The sequence below is a fragment of the Manihot esculenta genome, chromosome 11, assembly GCF_001659605.2.
Source record: "Manihot esculenta cultivar AM560-2 chromosome 11, M.esculenta_v8, whole genome shotgun sequence".
NCBI classification, from domain to species: domain Eukaryota; kingdom Viridiplantae; phylum Streptophyta; class Magnoliopsida; order Malpighiales; family Euphorbiaceae; genus Manihot; species Manihot esculenta.
The window spans coordinates 83637-102526 of NC_035171.2; the positions used below are offsets into that span (position 1 = coordinate 83637).

General features: G+C 41.3%; 1 long non-coding RNA gene across 1 annotated transcript; it reads left to right on the forward strand.

Moving 5' to 3' along the window:
* The first annotated feature begins 10957 nt into the window (after positions 1–10957).
* Positions 10958–17265, forward strand: LOC110626417. Its single transcript, XR_002489722.2, has 2 exons — positions 10958–11343; positions 16843–17265. It is a non-coding gene; the product is annotated as an uncharacterized LOC110626417 (long non-coding RNA).
* The last annotated feature ends 1625 nt before the right edge of the window (positions 17266–18890 follow it).

Genomic DNA, 18890 nt, shown 5'->3' on the forward strand with positions numbered 1-18890 from the left:
ATGTGTCATACAAGCTGGATTTACCTGCTTCAATGCAAAGAATCCATCCGGTTTTCCATGTTTCAATGTTGAGGAAGTTTGTGTCAGATCCGAGCAAGGTTCTTAGTGAGCCTGATGTGGAGGTCCAAGAGGATCTCACCTATGTTGAATAGCCAGTACGGATCATAGACACCCAGATCAAAAAGTTAAGAAACAAGGAAATCCCGATGGTGAAAGTCCTTTGGAACCACCACAATATGGAAGAGTGCACTTGGGAGACACGGGAGTCTATGCTCCAGCAATACCCTCATCTCTTTTAAGGTTAGATCTCTATGTGTTTATGTGCTATGTATGTATGTTGTGTTTTATGCCATGCTATATGTGCTAGTTGAGGTACATTCGGGGACGAATGTTCTTAAGGGGGGGGAGAATGTAATACCCGGCTAGACTCCGGTATCGGAATTCCTACCGTCCGGTGGAATCTCGGATGTCGGAAGCCTCTAGTAGGGTAGAAACATGTTTTCATAAAATGTTTTAAGGTATTTCATGGTTTTAAGTATGAAAATTTAATGAGTTTTTGCATGAAAAGTCTTTGGAGGAAAACCCAGGTTCGGCCGCCGAAAGTCAAGTTCGGCCGCCGAACATGGCATGCATGCGGAGGCACATTCGGCCCCCGAACGTGGCCTGGCCAGCCACCTATAAAAGGGTCCCTTAGGTCCGCACGGGCGAGCTTTTTCTCCCCCGTCGTCGGCCAAGGTGAGTCTCCGCCACCCCTCCCTCGATCTTGAGTGTTTTCCTTAGATCTTCTATGATTTTCACGGGTTTTAACTTCTGTTTTGAAGATCTGTGAGTAAAAAGCGAGTTTTGGGTACTTGGAGGTTCAAAGAGCTCAATCTCTCCATCTCCAAGCTAGGATCGCCTTTCCTCTCGTTTCTTCAAGAGGTAAGCTCGGATCCACCCTTGTTATGTGTTTTTAAACAAGCATTAAGTTGTTTTATGGGTAGAGATGCATGTTTAGGCTTGTTGATGAGTTTATGGGTTTTGATGTTTTGATGAACAATGTATGTTGATTTTTGTGTGTTTGAAGTGTTGTAGTTGGGGTATATGCTAGTTTGAGAACCCTAGGTGTAATGTATGAGGTGTATGCATGTTTTAGAACAAGTTTATGCATGATTTGAGAGTTGGGAGGCAAATGTGCATTTAGGAGCCAAGTTTCTACCCTTTGGCAGAAACCAGGTTCGGCAGCCGAATGCACTTTCGGCCGCCGAACATGGCTGGGGAGGCAGGCCTTTCGGCTGCCGAAGTTGCCCCCAAAAAGAGACTTTCGTCTCTATCTGGGACTTTCGGCTGCCGAAGGTGCCGCCGAACATGCATGAGTTTCATCTCTGTCTGGGACTTTCGGCCGCCGAAGGTGCCGCCGAACATGCATGAGTTTCGCCTCTGTCTGGGAGTTTCGGCCGCCGAAGGTGCCGCCGAACTTGCCTGACTTTCGGCCGCCGAACCTGCCGCCGAAAGTGCCCTGTTCAGCCATTTCTTGCATGTTTTTCTATGTTATTCCATGATGTTTTAGGGGGTTTTTGGGGAGTATATTAGAGTTATGTTTATGTATGTTTGGTCCCTCATTGGAGTCCACCTGTGTAGGTTCGGACCCGAGGAACCGAGGACCCCAGCAGTGAGCCAGCTGCTACAGAGTTTGTCAGAGCTAGCCAGAGGTGAGTGGAATAAACCTTAAGTTTTAAAATAAATGAAATATGAATTTTGAGCATGATCCATGCATCATGAATGCCATGAGATATAGTAGGTTGCTTGCATTAGTATTCACGAATATGTTGCATTGCATTTATGATGTTGATGTGGATTGGTCATTGGATGATCCTTAGTCCTCATATGATATGATGATGTTATGGCATGATATGGTATGGAAGTCCAGGTTGTACCCATTCTACGTCCCTGGCACAGTTGGACTGTATGATATGTTACGTTAAGAGAAAGACCGGTTGTACCCATTCTACGTCCCGGCACAGTTGGACTATGTAGAGGACTATTGGTGACAATACCATCCGAGATGTGATTTGTTGTGATGTGTTGCATTTCATGAAAGTATGAAATTTTAATATATGTTTTCACTATTCTGCTCACTGGGCTTTGTAGCTCACCCCTCTCCCCTAACCCCAGATGTGCAGGTACAGGGTAGACCAGGAGGTTAGCCAGAGTTTTGAAGTATGTCTATGTAATAGTTAGATTGTGGACATGACCATTGTACTTTTGTAACAGCCCGGAAACCGGTACCCCTCTGTAGCGGCTCCGACCTGCTCGGCGCTAGGATTCAGATCGGCTTAAGGCCGCCGGAACCCGTAGCAAGCCTCTAAACATCCTGAACTTTAGGTATAATCCCGCGCATGATCAAACTTTTTCATAAAACTTAGGCCTTGGTCTCATAAAAACCCTTAAACTTGTTTTCCTTTCCTTAGCTTGACCTATGCATGAAAACATAGAACCTCATACCAAATGGGTCATCAAGCTTTCTTTAAAAATATAACCGCTTTGGGTCAAGGGATTTGAAACCCTTTCTTCCCTCACGGGCCATTCAAAACTCATAACATTAAAACATCTCATATAACTTGAAAACATTCTTAAAACATTTCTTTAACTTTCATATTGATCATGCAAAACCAAGGGATTTACCAACACTCCTAGGCAAAGCACAATTCTATACATCTCAAGCATATACTTTTCTTACTTGGCTCTATCTCTTTATAACATTACTCTTTCTATTCTTTCATATTCTTTATATACATAAGGACCATACAACAAGTCCATCTATCATGTCCATATATCATCATGTCCACAACTAAACTATACAAGCATACAAGCATTCATAGCATTACATAACATATCATCTCTTTAGCAACTTACATTACATACTATCTCCATAAACATATACAATAAGCAGCTAAGCTATTACAACCAAACATGGCAACCCATGCTTGAACCTCTTCTATCCCATAGCTCTTTCTGACTTACTCTGGCTTACTTACTCTGGCCCTGCAAAACTGGGGTTAAGGGAATGGGGTGAGCTACAAGAGCCCAGTGAGTAGAAACAGAGAAAAACATTTGATTTAGTTCCTCCATTTTTAGGTATATTATTATGCCTTTTATTGTTCCACCCTTTTTATGTATTTTATTATAAAGACATTTAAATCAAATCAATTATTCTTCTTATTCATGCATTCATGAAATGCGTCATACCACAAATATATCACAACAAACATCTCACCCCCGCTTGAGTTCATGCTAGCAAATCTCTTCCTCTTGCGGGTGATTTTAGAGGGTTCACGTAACGTCCTTCCCCTCAGGGTTAGACATGACCCCAACGTTCCCTCTGTCAAAACTTGGCCCCGAAGGAGCTCTCATGGGGCTTTCCTACATGTACTCGCCCGATTGACAAAGACTCATTGACAGACTTGCGGGCTATTGAGGTCGCCTTGGTCCACCCATCACATCATATACGTAGCACATTATGCAATGCGTCACCTTCGTGAAACTAGTGCAATCATCCTATAACATATAAACATGGTGCATGAGCATGGTGAACTAGTGCAAACATCCTATTACATAACATGATGTATGAGTATGCTTTAGGCATTAGATTTTCTTAAAAGAAAAGATTAAGTTAGTTCTACTCACCTGGAGTCGCTGCTCAGCTAACTCTACTGGCCAACTAGCACTGAAGCTAGACACCTCGATGTCTCAGGTCCGATCCTACACAGATGGACTCACATGAGGTACTAAACACATTCTAACAACTCATAAGAAACTCCCCAAAAACCCCTCTAAACATCACTGAAACATGCATAGAAAACAGCCATGAAAAGGCTGGACAGGCACTTTCGGCGGCACCTTCGGCGGCCGAAAGTCTCCTCCAGAGACGAAACTCGGGTAGGTTCGGCGGCACCTTCGGCGGCCGAACCCTCACTCCAGAGACGAAAGTCAGGCACTTTCGGCGGCCGAACATTACCTTCGGCGGCCGAAAGTCTGCTTTCAAGCCACAACTCAACTTTCGGGGGCAAGGTTAGGCGGCCAAACCACGCATCCATAGGCACGTTCGGCGGCCGAAACCACCTTCGGCGGCCGAACCTGAGTTCATCAGAACTCAGCCTTCGTGCATACCAGCCTCCTAAACCTCACAAAACAACCCCAAACCTCACATACTCTCTCCCAAGCATGCATACACACTCCCACAAGCAAAGAGAGCAAAGAAACTAACTTAAACTCCTCAACACATCATCACATAACATACATTGGGCATAAAACCCACATAAACCCTTAACATGCACATCTACCCATACCAACATAAAACCTTCATAAAACTTACTTAAAACTTCATGAAAACTCAAGGGAAACCAAGATCTACACTTACCTCTTGAAGATCGAGGGTTGGTGCGATCCCTAACTCGGAGGTGTGGAGAATCCAAGCTCCAAAAGCTCCAAGCTCCCAAAACTTCTACTTTAGCTTCAAAACTTCAAACCAAGGGTAGATCTTATGAAAACTTGAAGGATTTTGAAGAGAAGACACACAAGCAACCAAGGGAGGGCAGAAACTCACCTGAGTTCGAGAATGGGGAGAAAACTCGCCCATTTCCGATCTGAGGGCCTTATATAGGTGGCCTGGTCATCAACCTTCGGCAGCCTAACGTGCCCCCTAAACTCATGCATGTTCGGCGGCCGAACCTCACTTTCGGCGGCCGAACCTTGGCTTGCTCCCACAAGACTTTCGGAGGCCAAAGGCGCTCCCGAAGCCTTCACATGTTCGGCGGCCGAACTTCACTTTCGGCGGCCGAACCTGGCAAACGCCTCCTTGGTCTTTCCTCTTCAAAAACTCAACTCTTTTCTATTTAAAACCATAAAACACTTAAAAACATTTTAGAAAACCTTTTCCTTTACCCTTGCTCTACCCCCCAAAGAGGATCCGACACCCGAGATTCCACCGGACGGTAGGAATTCCGATGTCTGAACGAGCGGGGTCTTACATTCTTCCCCCCTTACAGAACATTCGTCCCCGAATGTTCAAACAAAAACACAAAAACAAACAAAACCTCAAACTTGCGCTTGCACGCCACAAGCTTCTGCTGCGCTACTCTGATCCTTACTCTTCTTCTTCCTTCACTGATCTTGCTCTTCTCTTCTCTTACTCTTCTCTGCTATACTCTTACTCTCTGCAGGTACCATCCCGAAAGGAAAGAGAGAAATGGTTATGGGTACCAAGCACCACCTCTGAACCAAACTCTACCTCCCTGATTGATGGCCAACCTGACACTAGCCTGAAACCTCTGAACACTCGCTCTATCTATGGCACCAGGGCTGGTTCCTAGACCTGCCTGCTGCCCTCTCAAACTCAACTAAAACTCTCTACTAACCATTCCCATACACTCTACGAGCCTGACAGCTGACATCAACCTTCTAGGCATCCTACACGGTCCTCTCTGAAGCCTACCTCAGACCCACTCTGCATTTCGATCCCGACCACCTTGCGCTGCAGACGCAAGTATCACCAGCTCCACAAGTAGAAAACCAATCCATCCCCCGGCTGACATCCAGACACTCAAGTCTAGGACCTCATGCACGGGTGGAAGGCATCTACTCTCATCGGACACTGGCCTGAATCTCAGCCACAGATGGATCCTACCCGGTCTACAAACCCAAAGAGAACACTCTACACCCAGAAGCTATCAACTCAACCTCTCAAAGGCTCCTAGAGCAACAACAGAAAAGGGAAACACACTAGAGCACAAACACACACATCAGAACATGAACAAGTGAGCGTACCTGGCATCACTGCTTTCGATGTGTCTGCTCCCCTTCCTGGAACACTGGCTTGAGCCACAGCACCTGAAACTCGCTGCTGGGACCACATTCTCCTGGGCGCAGTAGGACATTCACGTGCGAAGTGCCCTTCCTGACCGCACCTGAAGCATGCCGTTGTCCCAACTCGACAAGGCCCTCTGTGCAACCTTCCGCACCTCAAACATCTTGTAGGACCTTGGCCAGAACTCGAGCCATCTTCAGCATCAAGCCTAAACCTCTTCCACAACCTACCCTTCCTAGTCCTGCCCCATTGCTTAGGGGCTCTGGCTCTTCCCCACTTCCTACCTCTCTTGGTAGCTGTACTCAGCATGGAGGGATCAACTTCTCCTGAACTTGAACTCTTAGAAGCCTTAGACTTTTCCATACTTTCCTCATCCATGTTCACTTGCAAACTAACATCCCTCCTCTGCACCATAACTTCTCTGCTGACTTCTACAGACCCTTCAGGGTCTCTTGCTCTGTCATCTCCACCTGACCTTGCAAGGGAAAAAGGCTCACTTTCCCACTCAGATGGATCTGACTCCATAGAGCTCCTAGCACCTTGCATCTCAGCTTGTCTGAAACACAACAGGCACACAAGCACACATAAGCATCACATCACATCATGTGGTCCATGACAAACACATGAACTCACAACACATAGCATAGCATCATATCATATGGTCCATGTGATAAACACATGACCCCTCAAGCAACATATATCATGGATGAACCTGTCACCTACAGCCTCAACATAGCAGAACATGCCATGACCAACTGTGCCAAGGGCCACACCTGGTCTCTCAGCTCATCTCATATCAGTACATATCATGCCATCTCGCAGCTAAGGGACTATCAACATCCATAATACAACATAAATGCACATGCATCACACATGGCATTACACATCATCATACAAGACAGGACTCGACATCCTATCCTAGTGGACATGATCTTACTCTTAATCTTTCTTAATGTGCTTGCCCTCCTAACATCTAGCACAACCTCTTTCCGATGTCTGAGCATCTTCGCATCAAAACACCGTACTCTCGAGGAACCGATGCTCTGATACCAACTGTAACAGCCCGGAAACCGGTACCCCTCTGTAGCGGCTCCGACCTGCTCGGCGCTAGGATTCAGATCGGCTTAAGGCCGCCGGAACCCGTAGCAAGCCTCTAAACATCCTGAACTTTAGGTATAATCCCGCGCATGATCAAACTTTTTCATAAAACTTAGGCCTTGGTCTCATAAAAACCCTTAAACTTGTTTTCCTTTCCTTAGCTTGACCTATGCATGAAAACATAGAACCTCATACCAAATGGGTCATCAAGCTTTCTTTAAAAATATAACCGCTTTGGGTCAAGGGATTTGAAACCCTTTCTTCCCTCACGGGCCATTCAAAACTCATAACATTAAAACATCTCATATAACTTGAAAACATTCTTAAAACATTTCTTTAACTTTCATATTGATCATGCAAAACCAAGGGATTTACCAACACTCCTAGGCAAAGCACAATTCTATACATCTCAAGCATATACTTTTCTTACTTGGCTCTATCTCTTTATAACATTACTCTTTCTATTCTTTCATATTCTTTATATACATAAGGACCATACAACAAGTCCATCTATCATGTCCATATATCATCATGTCCACAACTAAACTATACAAGCATACAAGCATTCATAGCATTACATAACATATCATCTCTTTAGCAACTTACATTACATACTATCTCCATAAACATATACAATAAGCAGCTAAGCTATTACAACCAAACATGGCAACCCATGCTTGAACCTCTTCTATCCCATAGCTCTTTCTGACTTACTCTGGCTTACTTACTCTGGCCCTGCAAAACTGGGGTTAAGGGAATGGGGTGAGCTACAAGAGCCCAGTGAGTAGAAACAGAGAAAAACATTTGATTTAGTTCCTCCATTTTTAGGTATATTATTATGCCTTTTATTGTTCCACCCTTTTTATGTATTTTATTATAAAGACATTTAAATCAAATCAATTATTCTTCTTATTCATGCATTCATGAAATGCGTCATACCACAAATATATCACAACAAACATCTCACCCCCGCTTGAGTTCATGCTAGCAAATCTCTTCCTCTTGCGGGTGATTTTAGAGGGTTCACGTAACGTCCTTCCCCTCAGGGTTAGACATGACCCCAACGTTCCCTCTGTCAAAACTTGGCCCCGAAGGAGCTCTCATGGGGCTTTCCTACATGTACTCGCCCGATTGACAAAGACTCATTGACAGACTTGCGGGCTATTGAGGTCGCCTTGGTCCACCCATCACATCATATACGTAGCACATTATGCAATGCGTCACCTTCGTGAAACTAGTGCAATCATCCTATAACATATAAACATGGTGCATGAGCATGGTGAACTAGTGCAAACATCCTATTACATAACATGATGTATGAGTATGCTTTAGGCATTAGATTTTCTTAAAAGAAAAGATTAAGTTAGTTCTACTCACCTGGAGTCGCTGCTCAGCTAACTCTACTGGCCAACTAGCACTGAAGCTAGACACCTCGATGTCTCAGGTCCGATCCTACACAGATGGACTCACATGAGGTACTAAACACATTCTAACAACTCATAAGAAACTCCCCAAAAACCCCTCTAAACATCACTGAAACATGCATAGAAAACAGCCATGAAAAGGCTGGACAGGCACTTTCGGCGGCACCTTCGGCGGCCGAAAGTCTCCTCCAGAGACGAAACTCGGGTAGGTTCGGCGGCACCTTCGGCGGCCGAACCCTCACTCCAGAGACGAAAGTCAGGCACTTTCGGCGGCCGAACATTACCTTCGGCGGCCGAAAGTCTGCTTTCAAGCCACAACTCAACTTTCGGGGGCAAGGTTAGGCGGCCAAACCACGCATCCATAGGCACGTTCGGCGGCCGAAACCACCTTCGGCGGCCGAACCTGAGTTCATCAGAACTCAGCCTTCGTGCATACCAGCCTCCTAAACCTCACAAAACAACCCCAAACCTCACATACTCTCTCCCAAGCATGCATACACACTCCCACAAGCAAAGAGAGCAAAGAAACTAACTTAAACTCCTCAACACATCATCACATAACATACATTGGGCATAAAACCCACATAAACCCTTAACATGCACATCTACCCATACCAACATAAAACCTTCATAAAACTTACTTAAAACTTCATGAAAACTCAAGGGAAACCAAGATCTACACTTACCTCTTGAAGATCGAGGGTTGGTGCGATCCCTAACTCGGAGGTGTGGAGAATCCAAGCTCCAAAAGCTCCAAGCTCCCAAAACTTCTACTTTAGCTTCAAAACTTCAAACCAAGGGTAGATCTTATGAAAACTTGAAGGATTTTGAAGAGAAGACACACAAGCAACCAAGGGAGGGCAGAAACTCACCTGAGTTCGAGAATGGGGAGAAAACTCGCCCATTTCCGATCTGAGGGCCTTATATAGGTGGCCTGGTCATCAACCTTCGGCAGCCTAACGTGCCCCCTAAACTCATGCATGTTCGGCGGCCGAACCTCACTTTCGGCGGCCGAACCTTGGCTTGCTCCCACAAGACTTTCGGAGGCCAAAGGCGCTCCCGAAGCCTTCACATGTTCGGCGGCCGAACTTCACTTTCGGCGGCCGAACCTGGCAAACGCCTCCTTGGTCTTTCCTCTTCAAAAACTCAACTCTTTTCTATTTAAAACCATAAAACACTTAAAAACATTTTAGAAAACCTTTTCCTTTACCCTTGCTCTACCCCCCAAAGAGGATCCGACACCCGAGATTCCACCGGACGGTAGGAATTCCGATGTCTGAACGAGCGGGGTCTTACAACTTTGATGTAATATAAGAGATTTCAGTATGTTATGTAATGAGGTATATCGAGGTTATAGATGTGCTTGACCCTATGAGTATTGTTATCCCTTTTGATACATGATCTATAGAAATGTTTTATAATGTTCATGAAAGCCAACTCATCTCATGTTGTATCGCCCGTTGGGGCATTGATGAGATCCCACAGAGGGATCATGATTATGACCATGACTATGTACATGTATGTTCAGGTTGAGTTGGATGTTTAAAAGAAAAGTTTAAATTTTTATGCCTATTGTTGATCATGTATGGGATTATACAGGTTTTCAGGATGTATGTTTGGCTTGCTACGGGTCCCGGCGGCCTTAAGTCGACCCGGATCCTAGCGCCGGTAGCGGTCCGATTTTCGGGTCGTTACAGAATGGTATCAAAGCCCTAGGTTCATAGGATCGGACCTAGAGTGTCGGGCTCATAGATGTTATAGAAGGTCAAGCACAATAGGAAGATCATGTCCACTAGGATAGGATGTGGAGTCCTGTCTTGTATGATGATGTGAAATGCCATGGTTATATACATGTGCATTGATGCTATGATATGAATGATGTATATGTGATGAGGGTTCATGTGTGCCCACATGAACCATGTGATGCTAATGTTTGTATGATGTGTACTGTTTTTCAGAAAACAGGATGAGAGGAACTCATCGATCTGCACGATTGACTGGAGTGCCACCTGAGGATGAGGGCACGAGCGCCCGTCCTCCTACATTGCCTAGGGCAATGTCTTGTAGAGCCAACAGAGAAAGGGTGTCAAGGGACCCTAGAAGGTCTTTTGATGTTAGCAGAAGGGGGACTGATAGAGGAGGAAGTTCTTCAGGAGTGAGGGAGGTTATGGAAGAGGATCAGAGGAGGGATGGGAACCTGGATGTGAGCATGGAGGAAGAAGGGACAGGGGAATCTCAGGGAGGCATTCAGGCCTCGGGGTATGATTTTCCACCCCACTATCCACCCTTCCCACAGGGTTCAGGGTATCCGATGGGAGGTACATCGGATTACTCCAGCTTTAACCCCTACCCTACCTACATGCCTTATCCACCTTTCTATCCGCCCTACACACAGTACCCAGCTTATCCACCCTCACCTTTCTATCCAAACCCGGCAAACCCCACCTCGGGGAATGCTGCACCTCCACCTCCACCACCTACAGAACCAGCAGCCCCAGTTACTCAACCTCCTAGACCTAGCTCAGCTGATGGGAGCAAGGTAAAGATGATAGATTACCTCAAGCTAGATTGAGGAGGAGGAATTGTCACAAGATAGCGCTTCTACACATGCCGCTTCTGGATTGAGGAGGAGGAATTGTCATGAGCCTGGCTTCAGTCGACGACCACCAGCGACTATGAAACTGTAGAAGATGTGTTGAAGGACAGAAATGATGGCAATTCTGAGGGCAAAGATGTGGTCGAATGGAGGATAGAACAGATGGGAAATGGGTCTGTTGAAGCTGTGACGCAAACAAATCGCAGATTGGAGGAACCAGATCACTGATTGATGGGACCAAAGAGACGAACGATGGAACCAGATGGCATCAATAGGAGGGGAGAGATAACAATCATGCAAGTAAGAGAAGGTGACCCAAGGAAAAAATCTTGGGCGGAAATGGTGAGCAATCGATCTAAGAAATCATACTACGAAATGAGGTATTTTTCGCCTTCAATTTCCAATGGTAAAAGGGTAGTAAAATTTCATAATTCTGAGTTGAAATCTGAAGAAGAAAAATGGAGGACTGCTCTTATTGGAATTGTTATTGGAGCTGCCCCTAGATTTATTTGGATAGAGAAATATGCTATGAGTAGATGGAGGAGGCATGGTTTGAGGATTGTTCACATGGTGAAAGCAAATGTATTCTTATTTGTAAAATTTCATAATTCTTAGTTGAAATCTCAAGAAGAAAATGAAGGAATGCTCTGATTGGAATTTTTATTGGGGCTACCCCTAGATTTATTTGGGTAGAGAAATATGCTATGAGTAGATGGAGGAGGCATGGTTTGAGGACTATTCACATGGTGAAAACAAATGTATTCTTGTTTGTGTTTGATAGTGAGGAAGGGAGAGATTTAGTTATGGAATGGCCATATACTTTTGATAGGCGACCGTTTATACTAGTGCCTTGGCAACCCAGAATGAAGATGGAGATTGATAAACTGCAAAAGTTACCAGTTTGGGTCCAATTCCCATATTTACCTTGGAAATTTTAGTCTTTTGAGATGCTTAGCAGAATTGGGAGTACTCTAGGTAAGCCATTATTTTCTTATTCACGTACTTTTGAGAATTTGAAATTGGGCTATGCTAGGGTATTGATTGAGAAGGAAATTAATGGTGGTTTTCCAAATGAAATCTTCCTTGAAAATGAATATAGGGTACAATTGTATCAAAAAGTTGTGTATGAATGGAAACCTATTAGATGTATAAATGGCATGGGCTTTGGGCATGAGGCATCCTATTGTAAGTCGTGGGCTAAACAAGGAGGACAAGGAAAATGTGAGAATGGGGTTGGAAAGGTGGAAGGAAATAGTAAGGGGAAACAGATGATCTCCAATGGAAGTGCGAGAATGAAGGGGCTAGGGAAAACTCTAGTGAGATAGATGAGCACAAGAAAATGATTGAGGTGGCAAAAATTAAAGGGAAAACTAAAGTAGGGGTTATTAGTTCTAACAATAGTGAGGGGGAGAGTATGGCTAGATCTGAGATTATAATGTCACATAGAGTAGAGAAAGGAGATGGAGGGAGGGAAGTGGGAAGGGTGAGGATTTCCCCTTTCAGAAGGGGATGATTGGTTCCTAAAATATAAGGGGTCTTAATGACCCCAGAAAGCAGTCAGAGGTTCACTCTCTAATTGTGAGGTCTAATTGTGAGGTGTCGGTTAAAGGTAGTAGTAATTTTGAAGACAAGAGTTAGGGAGTATAATAAAGAAAATGTTCAAAAAGGCTTGAGGCTGTGTGGATGGGATGTGGTCTGTAATTACCAAAATGCATATTTAGGTTGGATTTGGGTTTGTTTTGATATGCATTGGGTAAAGCTGCATGTAATTATGGCTACTGATCAGCTGATTCTCTCTCATGTTGAGGTGGAAGGTAAAAGGTTTATTTGGACAGTCGTGTATGCAAATAACACTAGTATGGAGAGGAGAAGTTTGTGGGAAAGGATTGAGCATATTTCAAGTAGTACGGAAGGAGTATGGCTAGTGCAAGGAGATTTTAATACTACCCTTGTTGCAAATGAGAGGTTGGGAGGATAGAAAACTATGAATCTATATGATAATTTCAAAGACTATATTGATAATGCGGGGTTGGTAGAGGTACACACGAAAGGATTGTAACAGTCAGCTACCTGCTTCCGCTGCGGAATCCGTCGGGAGATTATAGAAAATCAAAATTGTATATAATAGCTAGCATGAAACTACTAAATAACTTGGGTTAACCATTTTGGGCCAAGTGGAAAGTGAGTCTAAAAGTTATTTAGGTCAGTTTGGGCCGGACTGTTTCAATTGGTATCAGAGCCACCCTGGGTCAGACAAATTGTGCAAAGCTAGTGGGCCTGCGAGGAAAGGGCTATCTAGAGAGACGAGGTGGAGCCGCTTGAGGTACTAGCGAACCACAATACCCGAGGGTCTAGTTCTGGTTTAGCAATTATATCCGATTCAGTTGCGACGAAGACATCGCAAAATTTAGCGGGACCGAATGTAATGGTCAGCTGCCTGCTTCCGCTGCGGAAGCCGTCCTACATTGGGAGATTATAGAAAATCGGAATTGTATATAATAGCTAGCACGAAACTACTAAATAACTTGGGTTAACTATTTTGGGCCAAGTGAAAAGTGGGTTTAAAAGTTATTTGGATTAGTTTGGGCCGGGCTGTTTCAAGGATGCTCTTTTACATGGACAAAAAATCAAGCTAGGGAGAATAGAATCTGGCGGAGGCTTGATAGATGTCTGGGTAATGTCTACTGGATGGATGAAATAATAATTGTTGAATATGAAGCTATGCCTCTAGGTGTTTCAAACCATTCACCTTTGATTATCAGATTTATGAGTGTTGTTAATAGGAGAAATGTCCCATTCTGATTTTTTAATATGTGGGTGTCACATCCTTAAGTATGAGGAGATTGTGAGAAAAGTTTGGCAAGAGGGAAAATGCTATGTTTAACCTCTGGTATAAGCTAAAGGAGCTCAAAAGAGAATTGAGAAAGTTGAATAGAAGAGAATTTTCTCATATATTAGGGAGGGTTGATAGTTATAGGCAGGTATTAGAGCAGCTACAAGAAAGGTTACAGAGTGATTTGATGAACCTGTACTTTTGGATGAGGAGAAGGCTGTGATAAATTTTTTTAGAAATTTGTTAAAATAGGAGGAGAAGTTTTACAAGCAAAGGTCACGGCTCATCTAGGTCCAATCAGGAGATTTCAATACCAAATTTTTTCATAATTTAATGAAAATCAGGCGGGTAAGAAATTCAATTCCTAATTTAGTAGTTGAAAATGGTGATGTTATTGAAGACCAAATGCCATTAAACAAGCAATGGTGGGTTATTATCAAGGTATTATGGGAGTTGAAGTGTCATTAGGTGCCATGCAAATGCAAGAGTTATCACTGCGGGTCTGGTGGTTTAGGAGAATGAAGCTTTGGTATTGTGTGAGGAAGTGTAGGAGAAGGAAATCAAGATGGCTTTATGGTCTATTGGGAATGATAAGGCGTCAGGCATTGATGGTACAATAGCTACTTCTTAAAGAAGGCTTGGGGGGCTATAGGAAGAGACATTGTGAATGTGGTTAGAGAATTCTTTTAGACTTGTAAGATATTGAAGAAATTTAATATAACTACTCTAACCATAATCCCTAAGACGGAACATCCTAATAGCCTTAGGGATTATAGACCCATTGCTTGTTGTACAGTCATCTATAAAGTTATTAGCAAAGTGCTTGCCGGAAGACTAGGGAACATTTTGGGTAGAATTATTAATCTCAATCAGTCTGCTTTTGTCATAGGAAGGAAAATTATTGACAATGTGTTGATTGCACATGAGATTATTAGGAATTATCATAGGGAAAATGGTCCTCCTACATGTGCATTAAAGGTAGATTGCTATGTAGTATTTGTCCAGGTATTTGGTAGTGAACCGCCCCTTGTCTTTTAAGTTTCACAAGAACTGTAAATGTGTGAATTTGAATCACCTATGCTTTGCGGATAATTTATTTTTGTTCAGTTATGGTGATGTGAAATTTGTGAGATTTTTTACTGGTGCACTACAATACTTCCAGAATGTACAAGGTTTACAGATTAATAAGGATAAAAGCTTTATTTTCTTTGCTAATATTGATAAGGAGGTTAAAGTTCAAATTTTACAAGCGTTAAGTTGCAATCTGCCTATGAAATATTTGGGATTGCCTCTTGTGTCTACTGCCATAAAAAAAGTGCATTGCCAGAAGTTAGCGGATAGAATAGTTGCAAAAATGCAGTGTTGGTATACAAAGCATCTATCGTATGTAGGGAGGGCTCAATTAATTAATGTTGTATTGAGAAGTATGTCTGTTTATTAGTGCAATGTGTTCATTTTACCCAAATTAGTTGTTAAAGAAATTGATAAGAGATGTAAGGTGTTCTTGTGGTCGGAAACAACTGAAGAGAAAAAGGGAGGGGTGGTTGCTTGGAAGAAGATTTGTAAACCTAAAAATGAGGGTGGTTTAGGAATAAAAGAGCTTGAAACATGAAATAAAGCGGCGGTAGGGAAACTCATTTGGGAATTGATAACTTCTGAGAGTTCCTTGTGGGCTATATGGGTTAATAGGAATAAATTGAAGCACTTGAGTTTTTGAAGGGATTACTAAACCGTTGGATGTAAACTGGGCCTAGAGACATACTATGAAGATTAATAGTGTTTTCAAGTAGTTTTATAATTACAAATTGACAAACTGGGCAGGGGGTGACATATCCCTCTAGTTTGACCCTTGATTGAATGGTACTAGTATTTCTGATAAATTTCTTGACTTCAATTTTGAAAATACACATGCGCCTAAATATGAGAAGGTAAATGACTTATGGAGGCAAGAAAATTGGAGGCTACTGGACCCTAGTGATATAGGTACTGTGGCAGCTTGGGAGGAGGTGAGGAATTACGGGGTGGCTGATAACCAAGATGATGTCATTTTATGGTAGTTAACTCCCTCAGGTAAGTTCTCTATTGCTACTGCTTGGAAGGCAATAAGAGAATCCAATAATAAAGTGAGCTGATGCCAATTAATTTGGGACAAGTTTGTTGTTCTAGACATAATTTTATTACTTGGTTAGCATTGATGAATAGGTTAGCTGTTAAAACTAGATTGGTGAGATGGGGAGTTATTAATAACTCTATTTGCTGATTATGCTTAAGTGGTGTTGAAACGGTTGAATATATTTTCTTCTTTCTCTAAGAAGATGTGGACCATTATTTTGCGAAAATGTAATATGAACAGGTTTATTATGAGATAGAGAAGGGAGGTAAGTTGGTTTGTGAGGAGAATTAGAGGGAGGAGTGGGTTGGCCGCCTATAGGAGAATGGCTTTCAATGCGGCAATTTAATTTATTTGGATGGAGAGGAATGCTACTATTTTCAAGTAACAATCTCTTTATGTAACTAGAGTTTTGCAGAAGATTTTTTTCATTGTTAAACTGAAATCAGGTGAATTTTACAAGTCTATAGATTGGCAAAAGTGGAAGAGAATTGAATTTTATCTAGAATGTCGAATGTGTATAGTGTTATGTGGTTCTATTTTTCTATTTAATGGTAATTTGTTACTTTGGTTTGCAATAAAATACTGCTTATTAAAAAAAGTTTTGAAAATTTTAAATAATTTTTTTCAACTGGGTTAAGAAATTTGTTGAATCATTAAATAATTTTAAAAAACTTTCTTTTCTTCTAAAATAATGAAAATTACTTTTTTTTTTTTCTCATTCAATTGAATAGCTTCAATTTTGTTGAGGATGTCGATTGAGGAATATGTCTGGAATATTAGTGTATTAATATTTAGCATATTTTCCTTTGCTTCCGACGTTCAAATTTTAGAGGGTTTGATCATCGATGCCAGGATTACTCCCGCATTATTAAAAAGTTCAAGCAATTGAAATCTTTTGGCATTCAAAATAATGTTTGCTCTTTGCATTAATAGTTGGTAATGAGGACGGGAGCCTTTTGTCACCATTCGAGAGGAAACCAACCGTGAAGCGTTCAAAAGTAGTACTTGGTGTCTATAAAACTTTTAATTTTTTACAAAAATATTCTGTTGAGATGATCGTTTACTCATTGTACAATGTGTTGCTCACTACTCATGTATATGTATGCCTTTGTCTTGTCATGCGGAAGAAATCACCCGGTCCTAATTGATTGCAAGTGTAACAGGACGATTAAAATTAACTTAAATAATTTTTAAAGTTATTTAAGAAATTTTAAGTTAATCTCTTTATGTAGGAATGTTACAACTCCAATTTCTTTTACTCAAATTTGTGATGTCTTTATTATAATTCTATTATATTGAATTGGATATAATTATTAAAATAGAACTCGTCAAATATTGCAATTCACTAGTGTTTAAGATAGCTCCACTTTGTAATTTCTTTTTATCTATTCTTACTTGTTCCGCATTATTTTTCTGATTTTTATCTATTCTTACTTGTTCCGTATTATTTTTCTGATTCAAAGTGGATATGATATCAATAGTAAAATCTTGTTAAAACTAATATAAATAACTTTTGAAATCACATAATGGTTAAACTTATTCATTAATTCTAAACTAATTTTCTGATTCATTAATTCTAAACTAATTTTCTGATGTGGGATGCAGGGAAGGTAACTTGTTTTTCTTCTCTTTCCATTTATATTTCCTGAATAGTCATTAAAGTACCTTTCTTAGGGGTTTCTGTTTCCTCAATAGTCATTGCACATGGTTCTCAAGATACTTGCATCCTTGTGGGGTGCTTGAGAAAATTACAAAAATGGTACCTGTCGTCGATATTTGATGAGTACCAGAGGTTTGCTACAGCAAAAGCTTGAGTTTCTGATCAAAGGTTCATAGAGTTGTTTGATTTAGAGCTTGAAGAACACACCAATCACATTTTGAGTTTTGTTCTATGGATTATGATTAGATACTAATAATTTGGTGTTGGGGTTAAGGGTTGATGTTAGGGGTTAAGTTAGGGATTAGGGACTGAGGCGAGCGGTTATCAGATTGGGGTTTAGAGTTAGGGTTTAAGTTATAAGGTTATGGTTAACCATTAGTTCTTATTGGTTAGGAATTTTTTAATTTAGATTAAAGATTAGGGATTAAGGTTTAGATTTAGGGATTTAATATTAAAATTTAAATTTATGATTACATTTTGAGATTAAAGGTTAGGAGTTTGGTTTTATAGTTTAGGGGTTATGTGCTAGAGTTAGGGTATAGCATTTGGGGTTAAGCATTAAAAATTATGTGTGAGATATTAATGTTGTAGTGTAAGGATTTAGGATTAATGTTAGTTTTATTGATTATATTTAGAATTAAACCCTAAATTCTGAACTCTCAATCCTTAACTCTAAACCCTTGAATTCTAAATGCTAAACTCTAACTAATAATTTGGTGTTTAAAAGTTAAGTGCTAATAATTTAGTGTTAGATTTAGGGGTTAGTGTTAGTGGTTCTAATGAGTGTCAATTCTTAGGGTTGGGGTTTGACTGGTCCAATTCTTACCTTTAATGTGATGATACTGTTGTTTGAACCATGCATCTCTCTCTGTGAACGAATTGGAATTATACCAACTAGTTCTGATAATTCACCAGTATGGACTGATGGGATATTGTTTAGTTTGCCTCTTGGCATGGACAATAGACGGAATGACGGGGATGATGAAACTCCAAACTTTTTTTCTAAGTTTCTAAATTAGGAAAAAAATTACTTCATATAAAATAAAGTGAAAAGTCTTTTTGGTATTTATAAAATTCAAAGTTGATCAATTATTTTTTAACCAAATAGGCCCCTTTTTATTTTTTTAAAAAAAAAACATCAAATAGACACATTCCTTGTAAAATTAAATAAACAAGCCCATATCACCTCACGTGAACAGACAAACTTGTCCATTTACCGTTTGTTTCTCATTCTCTCATGGTCATTTTGCCATCACACAAAATCTTTTGATGTTATTATTTTACTTTTGACAGCCTAAAATAAGCTTTTCTTTTTGTTAAA